The sequence below is a fragment of the Piliocolobus tephrosceles genome, chromosome 5, assembly GCF_002776525.5.
Source record: "Piliocolobus tephrosceles isolate RC106 chromosome 5, ASM277652v3, whole genome shotgun sequence".
NCBI lineage: Eukaryota > Metazoa > Chordata > Mammalia > Primates > Cercopithecidae > Piliocolobus > Piliocolobus tephrosceles.
Window position 1 is genome coordinate 78283033 of NC_045438.1, and position 20795 is coordinate 78303827.

The window sequence follows — 20795 nt, forward strand, 5'->3', positions numbered from 1 at the left end:
ATAGTTGAATCAACTTTATTTAAAAATCTATTATGCAAATTCATGTTTTTAATTGGAGTGTTTAATTCGTTCACATAATTACTGAGAAATTACAATTTATGTCTGCAATTTTGCTTTTTGTGTTCCAAAAATCTTTAGTATTTTTGTTCCTCTATTCTTCCATCATTGACTTATTTGAATGAAATACACATTTATGAGAGTAAGATTTAAATTTCTTTGTCATTTATCTTACTATGTTTTGAGTTACATTTAAGTTCTCAACTTATAAAAGCTAGTTAACTTATAGAAGCCAGTTAAAACTAGTACCAACTTAACTATAAGAGTATCCAGAAACTTTCTGCTAATATAGCTCCATTATCTTTCCCACTTTTGTGCTTACTATTTTATACAGATAACATTTTACACATGGTATAACTATGGGCAGAGATTTATAATAATTTTTTTAAATGTAGTTTATCTTTTAAATTTATAGAAAAAGGATCTACAAATATATATTGATAATATTTTTATACTTAGTGAATTGCCTCTTTTGCTGTACTTTATTTCTATGAGTAGATTTTTAGTGTTAATTGCTCTTTCATTTCAGCATAGACTCTCTTTAGTATTTTTGTAGGTCCATATAGTAATTCTATTTTTAATTATTTGAGTACCCTGTATACTCTTTTCCATATTGGCTGCACTGTTTTTCTTTCCCACCAACATTGTACAAGGTTTCAATTTCTCCACATTCTCACAATCACTTGTTGTCTTTGATTTTTTAAAAATAATAGGTATCTTGATAGGTATGAGGTGATAACTCATGGTGGTTTTGAGTTGTATTCCCATGATGATTAGCAACTTGGAACATTTTAAAATGTACCTATAGCCATTTGCATATCTTTTTTGGAAAAATACCTGTTGAAGTCCTTAGCCTATGTTTTAATCAGGTTGTTAGGTTGTTTCTTTGAGTTGTAAGTGCTCCTTATATTTTAGAGATTAACTCCTTTTCAGATGTATGGTTTGCAAATATGTTCGCTCATTATGTAGGCTGCCTTTTCACTCTGCTGATTGTTTTCCTTGCTATTCAGAAGAATTTTAAATTAATGTGGTCCCACTTGCTTATTTTTATTTTCGTTGTCTGTGCTTTTGGTGGCATACCTATGAAACCATTGCCAAGACTAATGTTCAGCAGTTTATTTTCTGTATTTTCTTCTCAGAGTTTTACAGTTTTTGGTCTTCTGTTTAAGTCTTTAGTCCACTTTGAGCTGATTTTTGTGTAGGGTGTAAGATTAGGGCTCAATTTTCTTATTTTTCATGTGGATGTCCAGTTTCCCGCAGTATCATTTGCTGAAGAGACTGACATGGTTTGGCTGTGTCCCCAATGAAATCTCATCTTGAATTGTAGCTCCCATAATTTCCATGTGTCATGGGACCCTGTGGGAGGTAATCACATCATGGGAGCGGGTCTTTCCCATGGTGTTCTCATGATAGTGAATAAGTCTCATGAGATCTGGTAGGTTTATAAAGGGAGGTTCCCCTGCACAGGCTGTCTCTGGCCTCTCCTTATGTAAGACGTGACTATGCTCTTCCTCACCTTCTGCCATGATTGTGAGGCCTCCTCAGCACGTGGAACTGTGAGTTCATTAAACCTCCTTTTCTTTATAAATTACCCAGTCACAGGTATGTTTTTATAGGCAGTGTGAGAACAGATTAATACAGAGACTATTCTTTTTTCATCATGGATTCTTCTCAACCTTGTTGAAGATCAGTTGACTAAAGGCAAGTGGTTTAAGTAACATTTTCTAACAGAAAAAGTCTTGCCTATCAGAATATTATTCCACTCTATTTTCACCAAATGAGCTTGCTATTTTGTATTTAATTCATGGACTTGACAACATTTTCCAGTGTCAAATATAATCTCTCCTTTTCAAGAAACAGTGGAAGGAGCATTATATCTAAATAAATAGTCAAATTAGTGTTTCTAAGGACTGAGAATACAACCACCAAATCAATGTGTTGTGTTCTAGCAGGCAATGGTTATATATATATAATATATATATATATATATATATATATAATATATATGTATAATTATTCTTCTAAACAACACAGTTCCTTTCTTATGTAGCAAGTTTTAAATGTTAATATTCTTCAGCAGGAAACTTGCCAAATTCAAAGGAGGGATTTAGCTTAAATAGAATTGCTTCTCCCTCCAATGCAGATTGCATATTGCTCCTATAAGTGGTTTAAATTTTATGTCCCTTTTTTTAAGACATGTAAAACTGCAAAGACCCTGTGAAGCTGCTGTCATCTCCAGTATGAGAAGTCAGCAGCAGGCACTGCCAGAGCAATCGGAAAACAAACTTTTACTTCCCTACCTGATGCATCCCCTTCAATCAAATCTATCCCAGGAGAAGGAGGAAAGATGTTGTTTGTCAAGCCAAACAGCAGACTGAAAGGAATGTCACTTTTAACTCAAAAATAGAGGAAGAAAAAATAATAGGCCCAGAAATGAAAACAAAAAGTTTACTACATATTCAGAATCAAACTGTATAAATAACATCCTACTATATTCCCAGGTGTGGAAATTGCATGTTATTTCTGGACTATGGAAATTAATTGGATTATTACAGCATTGCATTGTACATATCCACTCTTAGGTTTCCTCATCTAACATTGATCATTTAACTACATTTTAGGAAATACACTCTGTCATGAAAATCTTTAGAAATGATTCTTTAATTATTGCACTTTAGTAATCAATCTTGAATTTTTTCATGAATGTAGAGAAAAGTTATTTTTTAATAGATAAATTAAATATTATTTTAACAGCTGCTTCCTTTTATGTTTACGGTTTACTAATTGCTTTCATTTTAAACCTGTGATAATATGTATTTCACTACACAGACTATCTTTTAGCACAATTATTTGTTTTCATCCTGAAAAATATGCACACACTGAGACAGTAAAATCATTAGAGTCAACTGAATTAGTATATAGGATTTTTCGAGTTGCCTAATAACATCTGTCATAAAAATATAAACGTTTTAAAAAATAAACAGAAATCTTTTTTTGTTCAACCTAGTGGAATGCTCTTTCTGTGGTTCTGTTACAATGAACTGTGGTATATTGTTAAATTTACAATAGATTAGATTTATTTTTCAATAATTCTGTTGATTATAATGAAATGCTATTTTCAAATAATTTTTGAATTTCTGGCTTCAAGAGTTCTATTTTATTCTGTTTTCTTTTTAATTTCCTGAGCAATTTATTGTTTTCGTTCACTTTAATTTTGACAAAAAGAATTGCTAGAAACCAGGGAAAATGCTGTCTTAGTCTATTCAGGCTGCTAGAGCAAAATATCATAAACTGGGTGACTTAAACAATAAACATTTATTTCTCACAGAAGCTCCTAGAAGCCAGGAAGTCCAGGTACAAGGTTTCAGCAGATTTGAAGACTGGTGGCAGCCTATTTTCTGTTTTATAGAAGCAGTCTTTTGCATGTCATCACATGAGGGAGAAAGGAAGCAAGATCTCTGGAGACTCTTATAAGGACATTAATCCCATTCACGAGAGCTTCATCCTCATGATCTCATCTAATTCTAGTTGCCACAGGAAGACCCCAACTCCTAATATTATCACATTAGAGAGTGGGGTTTCAACCATGAACTTTGGGGTAACACAAGTATTCCATCATGCATTTTTTTATGTACAAAGAGTCCATTCAATCACTTGGAGGAAGTAATATCTAGGCACAAATAATTATAAGAAAAGGATCAAGTTTATTGTGAAAAATAGCTCCTAATTTTAAGGTGAAAAAAGACCAGATTGCAAAAGACAATTCCAGACTACTTCCAGGATAACTTTCGCTTTTATTTAGCTAAGTAAGGTAATGAAGTGGCATTGTTTACACATGTAGTAGTTGCTTTGCCAATTTACATTATTGTTGCCCATATTAATCAAATGGGCTACCATAGAATACAATTAAATGGCAAATTTTGAAGTATGTACAGTGTACTCATTATACATACTTAGCGTTATTCATATAGGTATACAACTATCAATAGAGTTGTAAATTATGTAATGATCTTGTCATTTGGTAAACTTTTTGTCTTAATGCAATTGGTCTTGATTGTTGCAGAGAATTATTCTGGAAAAATAAACATTAACACGAACTGCAAATACAAATGCAAAAGCATTACGTTGTTGAACATTATTGCAGCATATCAACAACAAAGGTAAAACAATGTTTTCATCTACATAATTGACCATATAAGCTATGTATTCATGGAGTAATAAAAGTACTCAATGGCTGTTTAAAATCTTAAAATAACCTTGCTTAAAATATGCTTCAGGCTGCAGTACAAAAAAAGCAATGGTTTAGCTCTCTTAAGAATTTATGTTTAGCCACGAGCAGCAGCTCATACCTGTAATCCCAGCACTTTGGGAAGCTCATGCCACTGCCCTCCAGCCTGGGTGACAGAGTAAGAACTTGTCTCAAAAATTAAAATAAATGTATGTATGTGTGTGTGTGTGTGTGTGTGTGTTTGTGTGTGTATGTTTAAGAATAAATAAAACAGGCTTTAAAAAATAATAGAAACTATCATTTACTGATTGCTTACCATATGCCAGGCAGAATTATTACTGCTTTTTGTTGATTGACTCTTAAACCACACAACACTCTTAAAAAATGATTATCCTCAATTTAGAGTAAAGTAGGATAGTGTGTATACATTTATTTATTTATTTATTTATTTATTTATTTATTTATTTATTTTATTTATTTTTTTTGAGACAGAGTCTTGCTCTGTCTCCCATGCTAGAGTGCAATGGCACGATTTTGGCTCATTGCAAGCTCCGCCTCCCGGGTTCACGCCATTCTCCTGCCTCAACCTCCCAACTAGCTGGGACTACAGGTGCCCACCACCATGCCCTGGCTAATTTTTTTGTGTTTTCAGTAGAGACGGGGTTTCACTGTGTTAGCCAGGATGGTCTCGATCTTCTGACCTCATGATCCACCCGCCTCGGCCTCCCAACCACTCTGTCAAAATAATTATTTTTACCTGTATCATTAATGGTTTACAATGATCACATTTTACAAGATTTCTAAGTATGAGTTTTAATAATTTTCCCATTGGAAAACTAAGTCACTATCTAGAAACATTATATTGACAATTAAAGGGAAAGATAATATTTTTTATTGTAAGGATAATTTTTAGATGGACACAAATATATTAATTGACCTTTTTGTTTTTGGAGTTTTATCTTGGTAGGTATTTTTCTTCTTTAAGTGTTACTAGAGTTAAAATTTTATAAGTGGGCCTAAAGAAGAGGTTAGATAGAAACACATGACTACCCTGATATTTAGATACAATATAGTCTGAATCAATGAGCCCTGAAAATGATCCAGATATAAACACTATCTGCTTTAACATCTTTACTTTAATTAAGAGTCCTGAGTCCAGAAAGTGTAGTTATAATTGAGGCAAATTTTAAAGATAACAAAATTGGAAAATAGTGCCCTGATTACCCTCAAAAAAGAGTTTCTAAAACTTACTCAAGTTTAAAGTTTTGGCACTTTCAAAGCATGCATTTTACATATGTAATTACCATCTGCTAAATCTTCTGCGTTTTTGTTACCTAATAGCTCTATCTAGATTTGAAGTTCATTTGTCTGGCTTTCATAGAACCAAACATGAATCACAGAATGTTTATTTTAATTTATTTGCTAGTAATTGATAAAGAGATAATTTTCACTTACATATTAGAAACTTATAGTGCCATATACTATGGACTTTTATAAATTTTACTTTCCTGAATGTACTGAGACATACCTAGAATGTTTTAGTGAAATACTACTAAACAAAAAAGCAATACAAAATGGTAATAATCAACTAAGTTAAAGTATCATCTACCTATGATAATATTTAACCATTAAACCACAACAGAAATCATTCTACATTAGTTAAACTTGTAATGATGAGTTTTTTCCATAATAACTTTTATGAATTATCACTGGGGCCATATAGATCCTCTGTGAGTATAAATATCAAAACTAGTAATGCTAACTGCACTCTTTTCCTTTATTAATGTGCTTCAATTCAGGACCAAAAAGTTCTATAATATAGTTATGTTTCTGCAGAGGTCTTCAACAAACACAATGGTTGTTGCCAACGAAATTATTGCATGCAAAGCAAATGCTTCAAATTGCAATGCTCTCCATCTTTTCCTTGCCTAATAGATATTGTTGAAATGGCAACATTTTGTTCTGGCCTAGGAATCTTTGGTTTAACTATGATTTGTAAAATTTAAGGCCTTATGCCTTATTGCTAATTTATTCTTAAGTTTCAAGAGAAGTATTTTTGCATCTGCACACCATCCATCTCCTTCACACTCACATTTTTCGTGTCTGGTTTTAAGCTCCATAGTATAATGTGTTTCAGCTTTGATTCTTTGATACAGGCAACTTCTTCTTGTTTTAATATCTAAAGCTGAAGCTGGATGCATTATTGATAAGTGCAGTGGAACTTCTGCTGAAGCTTGTGAAACAGTTATTTGGTGTCTGAGTCATGAAAAAAAAGATTCTTATGGAAACTTCATTATGCCTTTTCTTACACATGGCATGTGTTTGATTACTTCTGCCACCTTCTTAATGTTGATTGTCACTTTATTTTCTTTCTCCTTGAAATCGCTAGGTATCATTTAATGCAGAGAATATACCCATCTGTAGTGTAAATTATGCATGTTTTTATTTTAGCTCACTTGCTATCAAATCCAAATTCTTTTTCTGAACAGCAAAAAGTTAATTTTACATTTATGCATCTTTCCATGTGGTTTGTGCTTAGTTAGATAAAGTTTCAAAGCAGTATTCACATTTTTACTTGTCTTTTTTAATTAAAAAAAAAGGAAAGCTGAAATATTTTCTGTGTGGTTTTTTTTTTTTTTTTTTCCCAAAGGAAACCTACGTTGCTATACTATGACCTTGGACCAAATGTACCATTGAACTGCTTAATACAGTCAATATTAATGTACCTCATATTAAAAAATGAAATGATAGTTTAATGAATGCAGCTTTTATCTAATTTCATTTGCTTTTATTAGAATGATGCACTTTAAGCTTGCAAGGCTTCTTCCATCCGTTTCTGTGGACCTTGACACACTAGTATAGCCCTCTGCTTTTCCTGATAGAGAGGGGACTTTCAGTGGTTAGCTGGTTGCTTTCTTGAAGGGACTAATGCTTACTAGAGAAAAATATGTTCTTCAACAGCAGAAGCAGGAAGATATTTTAACTGAATGCGTTTACAGAGTATGTGAGCTCTAAACCAACACTGGGTTTCCATTACATTATAGACTCTCTCAAAGAAGCTGAATGACATGTTTTCTGCACTATTGAATATACTATGTTCCTATATGATTCATATTATATGCAAATTATTTTAAGAGATAGATATTTTTAGTACACTTGAAGTTTAGATTATTTTATTGTCTAACATGCGCTTTTATATTTATTTAAAATGTTCTGATACAAATCACACAGAATTTAGTATTTAAGAGAAAATAGTTGTATGTTTTTGCTCTTGACTGACTCACTTATTATGATCAACCACAATCTCTGCTTACACAAAGACTGCTCAGCAGCTTTTGTTATAATCTACCAAGAAAAGGAACAGATACTTAAAGCATATAGAGAAGAAGACATTTAGTAAGTACCTGTCTTGTTTTTCAGTGTGTGGTTTAATTATTTATATTCACTATCTAATTGGTATTCTAAGCTTTATTGTCAGGTTGTTTTTCCTGATATAGTAAGAGATGATCACTTCTTCTCACCCTCCAACTATAGGGAAGTCTTCATACATTAGTTCCATACATATTTATTAACTACCTACTATATCCCACTTTTCTAGCTCTTGGGATTCATCAGTGATCAAAGCAAGGAAAAAGCTCTGTCCTTTAAAACATTTTATTCCTGCAAGGAAGCATGCAATAAAGATAATAAATAATTAAATTATACGTGAAGGAGAAGGTCCCAACTGTTATAATGTAAAGTAGAGCAGGTTAGGAATGGTACCTCAATGAAAAGGTTATTTGAAGTGTATAAGAGACTCAGATATGTAGAAATACAGGGAAAAGAATCTTCAGAATACACTAATATGGAAGCACACTAAACAAGGTGGTAAAAAGCAAGACCATTATAGTTGGAGAAACGTGAGACAGCAGAGGAATAGCAAAAAATTTAGGTTAGAGAGATGTATGTGGAGTATGGGACACATTATGTAGGGATTTTGGCCATTGTAAGAAATTTTCCTTTTACTTAGGGTTTTGAATATGGGAATGGTCTGAACTATTAAAAGGAATCACTCTGTATGCTGTGCTGAGAGTATTCTGTCAGGATGAAGGGCAGAAGTGTGGGACTCAACTCGTGAGTCATTGTAATAATTCTGGTCAAAGCTATTCATGGCATGGACTGGAGTGGTAGCAAAAGGTTTTCAGATTCTTAATATGGATTAGCATCATTGAAAACCTTTGGAAAAAAAAGACCTTAGGACATATTTAGTGAGCCAGAGTTATCAGTTATTCTAAGAATTGCATTTTTGCTTTAACATTTGTTTTCCTAAAACAACAGCGTAATTTGTTTAATTACCAGGCTAGATTAAAATTCCAAGAATTAGAATTTTGACTACCATTTTTAAATACACATAAAGGCTCTCCCATAAACAATGGTCATGGTATTCTTCATTTATAAACTGTATTATCAATTAACTCTGATTAGCTGCCATAAAGAAGTTGGCTTCTGATGCAAAAGCTGGATTTTACTAACCTCCAATTGTCCCTTAATGAGGTGCATGTTCTATTCATCAGCTCACATCTGAAGGGTGCAATCTGTCGTATAGGGAAAGTGGGTGAATTGTTAATGTGGCCAACTGAGAATCTGTGTTAACCTCATGAAAACACACTATTATTCTTTGGGTAAAAAAGGTAAAATGTGATTCACATGTTCAGTTGTGTGGAATCTAAAAATTCATGGGGCTATTAATCAGTTGATCAGTCAGAAATAAAAATTCAATGAGACAAACATATGTTCTACTCAACTCCACAAAACTATTTTTAATTCCCACCATGATCCTACATCATTTATTCTGCATTTAAAAAAAATATCAGATGGCTTCTCTGTATGATATTCTAAGTTCCTTCATTTGTATATTATTACTAAATGCATACAATAGAAAAGAAGTAGTCAAAATATTTTTTATTTTATTACTTTTATTATGTTCTATGTGTTGTCCAGTATGTTTTATGTGTCTCCTGAATAGTCAGTTTTTGCTTTGTTAATATTTGTGGCTGTTTGAACATCCTTTTCTTTTGATTCTTAATTTTTAATATGCTTGCATATTTTAATAATAGCTGGCAATGGTATATACATTTGAACACATGCTCCTCCATATCCTAATGATACCTTCTTGAAATAAATAACTTATGAGTTTAAACAAGATAATAAACTCTTTTGAGAATTAGTATAATGTCTTTTTTTTTTTTTTTTTTTTTAACAAATAGCCTATCTGAATCTATGTTAAGCTTACCGAAGGAATTGGTAGAAGTTAAAGTAAATCTCATATCATGCCAGTTAGCAGTTTACTCACTTAACTCTCAGGGTCTTATCTATTGCTTCTTGTATTATAAAACTATTGTTCATATTATAGTTTTTGTATATTTGTTATCATAATGATCCTTTGAAACTGTTGATCAGAAATTGTCCCTTTTAACAACTCAAAGCATTTTAAAGTATTATTCTTTATTAAAAATGTTCCTATGAGGTACAAAAAAGTGTTAATCTGATTCTTTTTTGAATGGAAAAAGTGAGTTGATAGATGGTTTTATAAAACATAGTAGCAGGACTTATTTTAGCAAGGAATAAGAATAACCCACTTTTAGTAAGTGGCTAGTGGCAAGAGATGGTTAACATGTCATCAAAAAAGGGTTAATATAACTATTTGACATCAAAGTCCAGGAATTGAGCTTGTTTTAAATAAAACTTGACTTTGTGTTCCATTGCCATTTAAAAGAGAACAATTATATTAAATATATACTTATAGCATAAGGTACTTTTCTAGGTTACACATCTAAAGTCATTAAGCTGTATGTGAGACTCACATAATTTCAATGGGCCCTTTGGAAGTACATCAGTTGGGTTCTAATCCCTTATTGAATAGTGTATCAATTTGATTAGTCATATATTTTTTCGTATTAATGGAAGACTACTGCTAAACAACTCCAAAGTATAGTAAGGCAATCTTACCAATATTCCATTAACTAAAGGAATATGAATATTTTGAAACTCAATTGATTTTAGAAAACAAACAAATTTTGATTAAGGATAATAATAAATTGGGCACTATGTTTAGTTAATGTTATATATATACTTTTATTTTTATTTATTTATTTATTTAAGAGATGGTGTTGTGCTATGTTGCCAACTCCAGTCTCAAACTCATGGCCTCAAGCAATTCTTCCAATTCTGCCTCCTCAAGTGCTAGGATTATAAGTATGAGCCACCATGCCTGGCCTAGTTTGAGTTAAATATTTTCAGTAATATATCTTAAAGTAAAGTATTTGCTTTAAATATATTCCATACTTCTTTTTAAATAACTATAACTGTATATATGCATTTGAAAAATTTGTTGAATTCTAACTTTTGTAAATGCATATCTCATACATTTATAAAGTTTGTAACATATACAAAAACCTCATGTTTTTAAAGAAAATAAGTGTACAAAACCAAAAGAATGTTCTTTTCTTAATTCCTTAGTTCTTCAAGTGGATTCCTCATATTCCAAGTCACTCTGGCTCAAAATATATTGCTTTCTTCTCAGTCACCTATTTTGTACATAATGATACCCAATTTTCCTATTTTATCTACCTTGAAATCTACTGTATTCTAAAATTTTTATTTCTGCCCCGTGATAGCCATTTTTATTTGCTATCTACTATTTCATTATTTTCTAAATATTCATTTTTGCCTCTGCATGGCAAGTCACCTTCAAAACAGCTGTCAGATTATCCTTCTAGAGCATGATTTGATTATTCTCTCCTACTACTAGATATCTTTCAAATGCCCATGAACAAAAAAGGTCAGGTCCTCTCTATGTAATAAAGTCTTAGAATCTGACTTCACTCCTTTTTCTTATTTATCTCTTTTAATACACTTTACTTCTCACAATCTTTTATCAAGCCAAATTATAGTGCTCACCATTTCCTAAATACAGCTCACGTTTTCCTTTTATTTCTCCCACCTGAATTCAGTCCAGAAGGCATTTATTGGGAATTTGGATTGTGACAGTTTCTATGCCAGGAAGCAAAACAGATTAGTACTCATCTTGTGTCTTGTGAAGAGTTCTCAAAGCCTAATGGCGGAAAGATACATGAAAGTCATTTTAACAAAAATAAGAAAAAAGAGTCATAAGTTCAAAATGGCAAAGAAGTAATCTGCCCACCACCCACACCAAGTTTTAGCTAAAGATTTCTTCTTCAAATATCAAGCTTCAGGACAAATGAAACCACTTTAGTGAAGCATTGTACGGTTTACCAGCTCACTCACAAGTGTTCTCTCTTGCTCAGAATTACATAACCCATTGACTTCACCTTCACCTAGCCTTCTCAGATACTTTCTTGCATTTCAGTGGTTTGTAAGCAGATAGAATACCTCCTGCTATATTGTAAAAATCTTCAGGAGAAGACCTTGTCCACTAAAATGTAAACTCTAAATAACAGCACCACATCACCACTAGTAATGGATATTCAATAACAGTTTTCATCAGTGAATAAAACGATCATGCAACATATCTGCAATTTTAATGAAATCTAACAAGTATATGGCATAAAATTAGGCTGAAACTATATTTGTTGAAGAAATAAGCAGAGTGGCATCTCAGTTACCTTTATATTCTTTGCAGTGCTGTGCTGGTAAATGCTTAACAGTCATTTATCCCCTCACACAACCCCATCCCACACACAAAAATTTATTTTCAGCATTTGCCAATTTATTTGGTGTAAATATTCCTACTGTGGCAGATTTCAAGATGAATTGTCATGCTACTTGTTGCAGACTTGAGAAGAGAAGGGAAAAACTTTCAAGAGCTAGTGCAAGCCAAATCTTGCTAGCATAATTTCTATCCTAATAAACCATCAGTGATTATTTAATGACTAAATTAATGAAAGCTTTAGGCATATAGCTGAACTTTAAATAAAATTATTTAATACATAAATAAAATGTAAAATATTTTCAAAATTGAATTAAAAGTTCACAGGTATTAGATAATAAATTATATGTGGACCTTACATAGGAATTAAACATAATTTTACTACATGCTAGAGTTATTTTAATAATTTTATACAATTTTAATTTTTAACAGTTTTAACTTGATATTTTAATTCAAAATTAATTTTATTTTATTTTTTCTTGGTGAATGACCTAACTGATCATTTATCTTTTCAAATTTTGAAATAACTAATTGTTCCAAAAATAACGCCAAATGATGGCTTGTTAATTATTTCAGGGAAATTCTCTCTTCTGATTTCATATTTAAAAGAGCTTGGTAAACAACAGATCAGGGAAAACATATTGTAGAATAATATTGGCTTTGATCTTGACTTTGTGAGAAATTGGTGCTTTCTAGTGGACGATAGCCGCAGGGAACTTTATCATACATATTACGACCACCTACATCCCTAAACACAAGTCTTCATGGATAATAAGGTTACTTTGTACCTTATTTCTCTTACCAAATCCTGGATTTGACTTGAAAAGAATGCCATAGTTGGAATTATGTTTGGCTTAGGATGAAAGAAACCCAATTATCCAGCTTAAATAAATTGTTTTCTCACATAACAAAGTCTGGAAGTAAGCCATTCAGGACAGTTCCATGATGCCAAAAGAGACTAAGATTCTTCCTTCTTCCTACTCACAAGCTGCTACCACACATCGGTCAGAGTCTAAGATAAAGAAAGAAAATTAGAGGTTGCCAGGCCTATGCCGGGATGCTTTGTCCCTTTATTATTATTATTTTTTAAAAAACATAGTGACTGTTATGACACTCGCACAGATCAATATCTAATGACATCTTATTGCCCCATGGCAGCCATCATAGAGGCAAAGGACCCAAGGAAACTGAACACATTTCTACTCCAAACCAAATTAGGATTATATTAATAAAGGCAGAGGGCAAAAACGATACTGGGCAAGAAACTGCATTGTTTGTCACATGAGTCATACTTATGTCTTTGCTGTAGTGTGAATAAAGAAATTGCAATCTCATTGAACTTAATATGCCAATGATAAATTTACTCAATTCTATTACCTACTATGTTATTTATTAAGCAAGCCTGACTATCTATGACATGTGGGCCATACAACGTTTTATTAAGTCAGTAATTAATTCGACTCATACTGTATTCATGGCACTAGAATTGTTGCTATTGAGAATGCTGAAAATTACAACATTACTCCTTGGTCTGGACTGACATCACTAAACAGGACAAATTTCACTCACTTTAGAGTACATAGCTAAGAGTCAGAATCCTTAAGCTCTCACATGCTCGTTTTCATTAAACATAACTGCCATGTGTCTATTTTAAAATCTTTTATCATTTTTCTATTGGTAAGATATCGTTAGGAGGGTCAAAATAATATATTTTATGACAAACATTTGTAATCTCCATTTGGAAGCAAAATCTTCTCTAGATCTGAGAGAAAACAAGTAAGCACAAAGAGTGTGTTGAGCTCACTTCTGAACTAGGATTGAGAACAAATGGGTCAGAGACAAATCTGTTCATCTTGTTCATATTAGTCTCTATGAAAGTTCAATTACATAAGCACTTGATTTATATTATTATAGGTTACTTATTTGGTTTATTTCTGTATGCAGTGTTGAGAGAGGCAGCTACAGGTGCAAGAAAAAACAGAAATCTTTCCAATTTTCCTGGGGAGAAGGAAAGCAAGAAAGTGAAAGGGTGAAACCGAGAACAGGAGTTCCAAGTCAGGATAATATGTGGATCTAGTCTTGATCTTGCTGCCTGCCACTTTTGTAATCATAAGCAAGTCATTCAAATTCTCAGAGTCTAACACCCTTTTTAAATATGTTACAGACTCAAATACCATAAGAACAAAGTTTCACACTTGCTTTACAAATATTCCATAATACCACACAAGAGATGTAAGCCATCTTGCAAGTCATAGTAAATTATCAAATGAAAGAAAGAGATTCAATTTTATTCCTAAATAAGATTTGGAGTACACTGTAAGCTGGTGTGGTTAGAAAAGTCTAACGTGAACATTTAAATCTACATATACATTTAGAGAGCTAGATAAAATCAAATATCAGATTTCAGGCTGTGACAATGGCACAGCCACCATGCTATGTAAATATTATTAATAAAAATGCCAATTTTAGAAATTAGGTTTTATTGTATATTTATTGTACATACTTGGGATAAGTTTAAGAAACAACTTGAAAGTCACATTAAGTGGACTTCACTTGAAGGTAATGAGAAAGCCTTAAATATTCTAGAGAAAGTTATTGATATAATGAGATATTAGTACTAATTTTCCTCTGCCTAGGATGCGCTTTATTTCTTCCAGTAACATTCCATCAAACTGGCCACCACATTAGCAGTAATCATTTTATTTAGAAAATTTATTCTCGAAGAACTGAATTAAACAAACAAGCAAATAGACAAACAAGCAAACAACGCCCCCACCCCCGCAATTTTTGACTTTTAAACACAAATGGCTTATTTTAGGTATCAAAATGGAAAGCAATGACAAAATATGAGAATAGATTGTCAATAATAATGAAATATTTTTATTTCTGAAAACAACATGACTAGAAGTAGGAGTAGAGAAAGGAAGCAAGAGTATTAGATTCTGTTCCTGGGCTTTGTGACATTCCCACTCCTTGGGTTCAGTGAAGGTAAGAGGAAAAAATGAATCCTCTTTATTGAGCAGAAGCCAAAAGAGAATTATGATTAATTTCTATAGAATTGCTGGTATAGATGCAGCAAGGTCTATAGTAGTACAGTTTAAATGGGTTCAGTGACAACCTTGATTGTGAAAACCTTGACAGTTTGGAGAAGATCTCATCGATTTTGTTAGAATATTCCTCCATTTGTGCTTGACTGATGTTTTCCTTATGATTAGACTGAGGTAATGCATTTATTTTAGAGGCGAGATTACAAAAGTAAATGCCAATCTCATGTCATCATATCAAGGTCATGTACTATCAACATGACTTATCATAGTATTAACTTTGATCACCTGTGTGTGTGGTAGTGTGTGTCAAGTTTCTCCACTATAAAGCCACATAGTCTCCCCTTTCCATACTTTGCTGAAGGAAGTCACCAGTGCAAACCACCCTTAAAAGGTTACATGAAATGATTTGTTTGTAAATGAAAAACATAATGTATTTTGAGATTTGTTATAATGTACTTTAAATTAGTTAGAGAATAAAAGTGATTACTTAAAAAATTGAAAATTGGCTGGACACGGTGGCTCACACCTGTAATCCCAGCACTTTGGGAGGCCGAGGTGTGTGGATAACGAGATCGAGACCATCCTGGCTAATGCAGTGAAACCCCGTCTCTACTAAAAATGGAAAAAATTAGCCGGGTGTGGTGTCAGGCTCCTGTAGTCCCAGCTACTTGGGAGATTGAGGCAGTAGAATAGTTTGAACCTGGGAGGTGGATGTTGCAGTGAGCTGAGATCACGCCACTGCACTCCAGTCTGGGCAACAGAGTGAGACTCCATCTCACAAAAAAAAAAAAAAAAAAAGAAAGAAAGAAAAGAAAATTGAGAATTGTACCAACTCTAAATGTATTCCTACAACTTTTCAGGAAAAAGTAATTTATACACCAACAAGGCGTGTATATATATATATATAATATATATGTAATTATTAATCTTTTAAAAGTTTAAATTTATCTATATATACACACACAAACACACATAGTTTATATATATTGCAGAATGTTTAAGTTTGTTTCAGCCTTATTGTCTGGCTTATGTCATGAATTAAAGAAGGCCAGGGAAATAATTGTAAATTGAATATATATTAAAATCTATGTTTATTTAAAATGGTGCTACTCTGAATATAGATCCCTGTCTTGGAAATGTCATGATTTTTTTTGTTGCTATTTATAAAAAGGTAAATGAAGATAACAAGGCATTGTGCATGAAAATAACTTCATCAAGGAAAGAATAGATGTACTTGAATCTAATGCATGTACTGACATGTCTGCCCAAAGAAAGCACCTGAAATGTGGGCCAATTTTAAGAAGTCATGATGAATTATGAAATATCTAGGAAGTCTCTTCAGGCAATAAGGCTATGGGAACCAGATATATGCATTCAACAGTTATATTTTCTGTTGCTCTTCTATAGGGAATTAGGTTCAATGTGGATTGGTGATCAATGTCAAAAAGTTTGGATGAAATCGTTATTATTCACTGAGTACTTCTGTATTTTGGGTTCTTATTATAGAATACAGAGAAGACTGCCAATTTACACTTTTTTTTTAAAGTGAACTGTTCTACAATTATTTGTTTTAGGGAACCTGCCTACTAGGAAAACTAATTATTGGATCAGTAGTTCATTTGATATTGCCATCAATTTCTCCTTTCACATGCTATCCCTGCACCTTTCTTAATGCATTTCTTTTCACCAAATTCACAACCCCCATTCACTGTCCCTTACATTTAACTCTCTTTCTGCTAAGTAAATATCTGAATTCAGCTGCTGTTTCTCTTGGTAGTATTCCAACAGACAGAAAAGGATAACATAGGGATTAAAAATGCCACAACAAGCCACATGAGAACAGTAAATGTTTCATTTCAGTTTTAGCTACTTTTTTCCTTTTATTACTACAAAATTTGGACAAAAACGGTGACACCTTCCAGAAAGGAAGTTTCTTACATCAGTGCCTATTTTAAAAGAACACATGTCCTGGAAACTAAATTAAGCACAATTTTACCAATTAATTCTTACTGAGTTCATTGTGAGCTCTATTACTTTCTTATTTAGATCCTGACTTTCTTATGTGAACACAGAAACATACAAATGAAAAATGTTCATGTATGTGTAAAATGAGTTGCCAGTCTCCTTTTTTTCCCACATTGCTAAGATTTTACTTAGCCCTCAGGCAAATTTCTGCTTTTTATATGACCCAATTTAATTTCTTTAGATTTCATGGCCTACCTGACCTATTACAAACTGGCCTTGAATTTTATGAGGCAAAGTGAATAATTAAGAGCTCAGCTGCTTTCAATAAATTAGGATCAAATTGGATTTTTATAATCTACTATTATTCTATATTAGAGTTTTATTTTAATAATCATGGCATCTGTACAATGACTCTAGCACTTGTTATGCATTTTATGCTATTTTATAACTCACAATATTAAAATATTATAACTAAAATATATTTGAATATAAATTTAAACTTTTAAAAGATTAATAATTATACTGTGGGAAATAAACATAGAAATGTTTCTTTATAACTTTAAAATATAAAGTTAGAAATTAACAAGTGATGTCCTAAAATCTACAAACCCCCAAATAAAGTATATTTTCGTGTTAAATTTATTAATTCAGTTAATAAATTTTGTACCAACGTTTTAAACAATCAACTGTATTATTCATTGAAGCAATATTTAGAGAAACATTTTCAGAGTAAACATTTTTTTCTTTTAGAACTTACAGTAAAATCTGAAGAAATTCAGTTTATCAATTTAATAACTTTAAAAAAATACATGTAATGTTTTTGCACAGTTATTTGAAGCTTTGGGGTCAAAGATGCCATAATTATTGCTTATCATTCAATACAATGATTTCTTTAATATTAAGAGAATCACAAAATTAGGGGATTATTAAAAATAAAGGATCCCAGATACATTTTAAAAATTTTTAATAAACTCATAATTGTACATATATATGGGGTACAGTGTGAGGTACAGTGTATTTTTTTTATTCCAGTCTTTGAATTCTTCAGGTCTAAGATTTCTGTTTGATTCTTTTTATTATCTGTTTCTTTGTTACATTTCTCATTCAGATCATGAATTGTTTTCTTTATTTTGAATTGTCTGTTTGTGTTCTGTTACATCTTGCTGAGTTTTCTTAAGATCATTATTTTGAATTCCTTTTCAGGCATTTCACAGATTTCCTTCTGCCTGGAGATTTACTATTGAAATATTCTGTGCTCCTTTAGAAGTGTCATGTTCTTTGCTTTTGCGTGTTTCTTCTATCCCACTGCATTCATATCTGCACATCTTGTGGAACTGTTGTTTCTTTCAATTTTATGAAGTAGCTTTCAAACTGAAGAAAGCTGACAGAACTTTATTCTGTAGATTTGTCCTATACTTTCATTTGGGTGTGGTGCTTCGGCTTCAGTTCTGGGTAGAAGAAGTAAGGTAATTTCTATATTATTTCATTGGCTGTAAGGCACATCAGCGGTGTCTGCAAGTGCCTTAGTGCCCTAAGTTAGGGTTATTGTGGAGACTGTGGTGTGGCTTCTCTTGAGGCTGGGATGCCTGACAGACCAGTCCCTGGGCTCCAAGAGGGAATGAAAACATGCAACTGGTGGCTCCACTGCTGTAGGCAATAGGGTTGCAGTTAATGGAGGTACCTGGGTGGGCCATTACTTGGGCCCCTAGGATATATGTGCATAAGCTCCTTCTGTAATAAGGAGAGATTCCGTGCTGTGAAGGATCTTCTACTTCCTGTGGTGTGGGCTCAGATGCCAGGGACACAGCTGCTCCACTGGGTCCAGCTGGTGTCACAACACTGCAGGCCTGTGGGTGGATGTGGTAGGATGATGGTGGAGCCCCAGGGATGTGGAGATGCAGGCCAGAATGCACTTCTGTGGTGGCTTCACTATCAAAATGGCACTGTGTAACAACAGTCACAGTGTGGGGACCCACTGTGAATTTTATATCGGGAACAATGTAGTTGAGTGTACTTAAACAGGTCCCTGTACTGGACTCACGGTCTATGAGTGCTGTAGGGATCTCCTGTAGCTAGGATTTTAAGGTCCATGGTGGAAATATGAACTGCTGGTTATCTTCCGTTTACTTTTTTTCTAGCAATGAAGAGTCTCCCTTGGTTCTGAGCTGATTCTCGCCAGGTACTTTACTTCCCTCTCTATCCTGTCATCCCAAGTTTTAATGCCTCAAAAAGTATTCTTTACTTCCTTGCTGAATTCCAGTGTTCTCTCTTATATACTATATTCAGTGTGTTGTTATTTGTTGTTTTGTTCCTTTTTCTCGGTGGAGAAGGCGAGTGCTGGCCAACTCAAGTCAGCCATTTTGAACAGATAAATTTCTGTTAAAATGGAATAAATTTTGAAGCCAGACAGATTTTCTAATCATCTTATATGGTCGGTTAGAAGAATGGAAGCCAGGCCATGAGTGGTGGCTCATGCCTGTAATCCCAGCACTTTGGGAGGCCGAGGTAGATGGATCATCTGAGGTCAGGAGTTTGAGACTAGCCTGGCCAACATGGTGAAACCCCATATCTACTAAAAATACAAAAAATTAGCCTGGCATGGTGGCGTACATCTGTAATCCCAGTTACCTGGAAGGTGGAGGCAGGAGAATCACTTGAACCTGGGAGGCAGAGGTTGCAGTGAGCTGAGGTCTCACCATTGCATTCTAGCCTGGGCAACAAGAATGAGACTTCATCTAAAAAATTAACAAATAAATGAATAAAAAGAAAAATGTAAGTCGAAGAGGGTACATTATTATTTTTAATGTAGAGATGTATAATGAAATATTACATTAAACATACTTTCTAAAGCCCACATAGACATATATATACAAAACAGACACACAAAAAATACTCAGAGACAAATGTTTTAAAAGATAATATAATTTTGGGTGCAAGTTCTTACAAGGAACTAAGAGAATAAGATGCAATCTGAATTGCAACTAGAATTTTACAAAGAATTTACAATAAGATTATCCTTTGAGAATTAAACAGGAACATCAAGACATAATCAACCTGGACAGGGATGGACAATCTGTCTTAGAAAGACAAAGATTCTCTTAGATGAGAAAGCTTTAAAAGAATCCTGACTGCATAAATTTACACATCCAATAAAATATCATTAGAAGGAAGGTAGCTTAAGCATGAGAAATAAAATAAGCAGTGTTCCAGTATCAAATATAACGACTGCCCATCAAGGACAGTCCAACAAAATGGTTTCTATGGGCCAAAGACTTTCTCTGCCTACTTGTAACAATATAGCTTAACCTAATTTTATCAATTATTCAAATATTATACATAATTCTCTGCTTTTGATGCCATGTTCACTAATGTATCTTCTGGCTAATCTGTGTTTTCCCTTTGAAGCACCTGTAGAACAAAATATGCAGTCCAAGGACTTAAGTCCTCTATATACTAACCTTGCCTATTAGATTTCTAATCGTAAATCAACAGAAAATTGGTTGGAATTTGACAATCTGCATAATTTATCCAAAGGGAAATGTGTTGGTCAGAAAACTCAAATATTGAATACCCCAACAATTAAAATGTAGGCTATAAAATGACATAGATTTAATTATTTAACAACAAACCTGTGGGCTTAATTAATATGAATTCATCATATGGGGACAAATCCAGATTTGGAGCCTGCAGAAACAGGGCAGATTTTGGATCACCTCAGAAATTCATCATCTGAGGAATCTGAGGTGAGATTAAAGTATCTCCAGTTTCCCCAGTAACACCATATTAATGGTAGAGAATATCTGTACTACTTGAAATATCTGCAACTTAC